We start from the raw sequence: 5507 nt of genomic DNA on the forward strand, positions 1-5507 counted from the left end.
TTGCGGGTTTCTTGATTGGACAAAGATTATGGAAGTTAATAATGTTATGAAGACGAATGTTGTCTCTTGTGTTGGCACTAAATAATTAGAAGGGGATTATCATGTTCCATGGTAGATTGCATCCATATCACCTAATATGAAACATATAACATAAAAATAAAAAACTATTGCATGGGTTGCCAAAAACTATTGTGAGTGATAGGGATAGCCGGTTTATGGGAGGATTCTGGCAGGAGTTGTTCAGACTGGTTGGGACAGAGCTAACACCTTGCGCTAGCTACCACCTATAGAATGATGGAGAAACTGAGATAATCAACAAATGGTTGGAGGGTTATCTCAAAAACTATGTATCTGGCTAGTAGAAAGCATGGGTAAAGTGGTTACACCTGGGAGAGCACTATTATAACACCACTTACCACATGTCAATTGGGATCACACCCTTTAAGGATTTGTATGGATATGAAGCCTCAAATTTGTGGATCAAGCATTTGGGGATAGTCAAGCTCCTCTGGATAAAAATTGGGTTCAGGAGAACCAAGACATACTACAGGTCCTCAAAGATAATTTTCAGATTTCCTAGAACCAACAAAAAATCTATGTAGACAAACATAAGAGAGAGCATAGTTTTGAGGTTTGGGATTGAGTGTATCTTTGTTTGTAGCCCTACAGGTAGTCATTTGTCAAAAATAAAGGGGAAAACAAGCCTAAACCTAAATTTTATGGGCGCTACTGGATTGTGAGCCATGTGGGGGAGCTCGCCTATGAACTAGAGCTCCTAGAGGGATGTAATATTCACAATGTTTTCCTTGTCTCTGGCCTCGAAAGGGCTCAGGGCCATCATGTACTCGCTTCTATAGAGCTTCCATCATGGATGATGAAGGAGATATAATTCTAGCTTTGGAAGAAATTTTGGAGGTGAGGGATTGAATTTTGAGGAACAAGACTATTAAGGAGTACTTGGTGAAATCGAAAGATCTATGAGTTGAAGATGCCTCATGGGAAGGGGAACAAGTGCTCCAACATTTGGGGCTAAAGTTGCTTGAGGGAAAGTCTGCTTAGGAGATATAAAGAAGGGGGGCCACTAGCCTAAAAAGGCTCCTGTAGGATAGGATGGGAAAAATTAATCAAGGGAACATGATTTGCCTAGGAGAAAACATTACTAAGGTTAAAGTGGTGAAAAGGGAAAAAGAGTCCTAGGCTAATGAAAAGTCACTTCAAAAATATAAAGTGAGAAAACCCACTAAAGTGACTTTATTAAAATAAAAGGGTTAAACAATGAAAAAAATGGTAAATGAGTTATAAAAGAAGTAAAATGAGGAGTCTCTCCTCATTTTATCATTTTTCCATTTAAGAAAAAAAAAATTGGAGAGATCTTGTAGAAGGGACCAGGGTTTTTTGAGACCTTACTGTTGGTTGCTATTTTCGGTGTTGAAACCATACACCCTAGCTAATTTTGCAAGCAAGATCACTCAGATTTGAAGAAGATAAGTAGGTAATAGTTTTATAAGTTGATTTTGTCTTCTAATATTGGGCTTTCTATATATTTGTTGGAGGTTGAGTTTATTGGAGGTAGAGATCCAATCAGAGTCACATGCTTGAGGACCAAACATTCCCATAAATCCAAGGTCGAGATTCTTATGGAAGAGGGTCAGGTTCAACACTTTTGTAAAGGTCGAGTCTTACCATTCTGAAGGGGCCAGGACGTGCACCTTAAAGGGTTGAATCCTACAACCAATAAAGAGGTCGATTATCTCTCCTAAGGGGGGTGAGTTTGCTACTGTAAAAAGAGGGTTGATTTCAATATTTGGAGGCATTGAGTTCCCTAACTAAAGTGTTCGTAAGCATTTATCATTGTTGGGCTGAGCTTTATTGTTGAGAGGGGTCGAGTTACCTCTCTTCCTAGATGCTTGCACCCCTTTTTGTTAGTTGAGAACATGGTACCTTAAAGGGGCCAAGTTATGAATTTATTTATGGGACGTGGTATCTCTATTCAAGTTATTTGTTACTCCTATTTTTTTGTTGAGTATTTACCATAGCTCCATCTCACTATTCAGTGAGTTTGAAAGTAAATTTCTCTACTACATTAATTGGTATGAGTTGGGTTGGAAAATAAATTTCTCTACTACATTAATTGGTATGAGTTGTTGAAGTATTTTCTAATCATATGTATCAGATTTGAAGTTTATTACTACAATTATCTTAACAAAAGAGCCTTTATTATATCATTTTATAGATTCCTCTATTTTTTAATTGTTATTCATTTTTTTTTAGTTAATCTACCAATACAATGACTTAAAAATGTCAATGTTGCAAGTCATTACCATAATAATTATAAGACATAAAAACATCAAAGTTAATCATATCATTAATAAAAATTTAAACATATATTTGGAGAGGATAATAACAATTTTGGAGAGGATAATAACAATTGGACATTAAAAACATCAAAGTTAATCATATCATTAATAAAAATTTAAACATATATTTGGAGAGGATAATAACAATTCCACTCACATAATTGGAACCTAGGCAATCCCAAATGACCATTATTTTTAACAATTATAATTTTATTTTTAAATTGCTTTTAAATTTATTTTCACTTTCATTCTTTATTATTTTTAGCTGTGTTGTTCCTTTCGATTCAATGTCCAGAGTCTCGTCGAATGGGGTGGGAGCAGACGTAACCATCTCGGCGAGTTATTCAGAAGGAAAGCTGATCATGACCATCTGTCACAGTAATCATCGGGGTAATTATTACGAGTATCACAGGGATACCTGTGGATGCACTCATCCCAAACAGTGCTCTGCAAAGGATGGGTTTCTCTCATCACTTCCCACACTGCGCTGTTACACTTGAATCCGGAACCCAGTCCTATCTGCCAAATTCGATCTCCCACCTTAAATCGTCGCTGGGCTTCCATGTAAGCCGCTTCATACCAGATCCCGCTCACAGAAGTGTTCCCGAAGCGATGCAACGCCATGCGAGACGGCTCCAGCTCGTAATCACTAAGCCGGAGGCTCTTCCCGATACCGTTGATCACACGTCGACCCCCGGGATGAACGCAGAAATGCTGGAAGGCGAGCCTGAAATTAGGAATATAAGGCTTCAAATTCATCTTCAAGGCCTTGATGCATATCATATTGTAGGCGTAGTAGAGCTGCTCCGTTATGGGGAGCACTTTGGGGCCCAACGTGGCCATGTTCTTCCTCACAGCGTCTCCCGCCACGTCCGGGAGTAACGGATCGAGGGAAACGCCAGAGAGCCCCTCGTCGTCTTCCTTTACCATCACGCAGTCGTAGGCCTCATCCACGGCGGCCACGTTCGTCCTGACCAAGTGAAGGAGCCTCATCTTTGCCCGGCCTGCCTCGTTGCCTTTGTTCGACAGAAGCAACGCGTAGCCACCGACTCTGAAGAGACAGTTGGTGATCATCATGGACTTATTGTTGCCCCGATAGTGGGCGTTGGCCGTTATGTTCTCGCTGCCGATTACCAGAGCATAGGAGCCACGATAGACCTTGAAAAGGTCCTTGGCCATGTCCACTGCTATAAGGCTGGCGCTGCAACCCATGCCGGAGAGATTGAAGGTCTTCACGTTCTCTCTCATCTTGTAGCGATTCACGATCCACGCTGTCAGCGACGGCGCCGGCCCGAAAGTGGAGACGTTGACGATGAGAATGTCAATCTCCCAAGGCTCCACGCACGTCTTCCTGAACAGCTCGTCCAGAACGGCCACGAAGCACTCCTCCATTTCCACACGCACTTCCTCCAACGTCGCCACCTTTTTATCGTTGAAATAGCAGCGGGGAAGGCACGTTTCTTCCCCCAGCCCGGATCGCCGATGTAATCTCCACTGAAATTTTGCTCTCTCACCACCGAAAAACTTATCCTCATTCCTCGCCGAAAGATATATGCTCAGCTCTGTGTTAACCCTTCGCTCCTCCGGCGGCTTGTAACAGGCGAAGTCCACGAGATAACACTGGTGGCAGGAATATCGTGGGGGAATGATATAAAACAGCACTACAACGACCACAGAGCACAACACAAGGATCTCTGTCGCCCTTATTTCTTTCAGATAACGAAATTCCAGCTCAAGCCATTCCGGCTCAGCCGCCGCCGCAGCATTCACGCACGCGAACCACAAGACTCCCACCACCAAATCAATTTCTATAGACGCTAGTCCAGCCATGACAGATTTGAACTGTTTAGCAGACTATCAGTCTCTGCCTGCTTGACGAGGGCGCAAGGTGACACTTTTTTTCCTCCTCGTTGAATTTGCTGAAGATGTTTTTTCTGTTTTGATTTTTGTCTTTTCCTTAATTCTGCCCCCAACAAAGGTTCATTATTATAAGTTTTCTTTGCGCAGGTTGGGCCTCACTTTCTTAGAGTTGAATGGATTAGGCATAGTAAAATTAAACTCTACTATGCGAATCAACGAACGCCGCCAACCTGAAATAGAGATATGAACCAACCTGAAATAGAGATATGAACTAAAGCCGCTAACCTGAAATAGAGATATGAACTAAAGCCGCTTCCATAATCAATTAAAGCCGTCAATCTGAAACAATCTGAAATATGAATTACTTTTTCTCATCCATCAAAGATTAAAGCCATTAATAATCTGAAATAGAAATATAAACTACTTTTTTTACCATAATCAAAGTTGCCAACAGAAAAATGAAATAGAAATATAAACTATTTTTTTTACCATAATCAAAGTTGCCAACAGAAAAATAAAATATGAACTATTTGTTTCATAAACAACAAAAACAAAAACTAAACAAAAACTAAGGTGGCAATATCACTGTTTTGTTTTTTTCACATTGCAATCTGAAATAAAATTATGAACTATTACTCATAATTTGTAATCAATCAAAATCACCAACCTAATATAGAAATATGAACTACTCTTTCTTATAATCAGTCAAAGCCATTAATCTGAAATAGAAATATAAACTAGTTTTCTTACAATAATCAAAGTTGCCAATAAAAAAATAAAATATAAACTATTTATCTCATAAACAACAAAAAAACAAAAGCTAAATGGTGGCAATATCACTGTTTTTGTTTTTTTGCACATTGCAATCTGAAATAGAAATATGAACTACTACTCATAATTTGTAATCAATCAAAGGCACCGACTTAATATAGAAATATGAATTACTCTCTCATAATCAATCAAAGCCATTAATTTGAAATAGAAATATAAACTAGTTTTCTGACAATGATCAAAGTTGCCAACAGAAAAATAAAATATAAACTATTTATCTCATAAACAACAAAAACAAAAACAAAGGCATGGCAATATCACTGTTAATGTTTTTTTTGCACATTGCAATCTGAAATAAAAATATTAACTACTACTCATAATTTGTAATCAATCAAAGCCATCAACCTAATATAGAAATATGAGCTACTCTTTCTCATAATCAATCAAAGTCATTAATTTGAAATAGAAATATAAACTAGATTTCTTACGATAATCAAAGTTGCCAATAAAAAGACAAAA

At 38.6% G+C, this 5507-nt stretch overlaps 1 pseudogene; it reads right to left on the reverse strand.

The window, feature by feature from the left end:
• Positions 1 to 2640: 2640 nt before the first annotated feature.
• LOC149249572 (3-ketoacyl-CoA synthase 9 pseudogene) lies at positions 2641 to 4266 on the reverse strand (annotated as a pseudogene).
• Positions 4267 to 5507: the final 1241 nt, after the last annotated feature.

This window comes from Pinus tabuliformis, chromosome 7 (genome assembly GCF_031772625.1).
Source record: "Pinus tabuliformis cultivar Carrire ecotype Pingquan chromosome 7, CPIR1, whole genome shotgun sequence".
NCBI classification, from domain to species: domain Eukaryota; kingdom Viridiplantae; phylum Streptophyta; class Pinopsida; order Pinales; family Pinaceae; genus Pinus; species Pinus tabuliformis.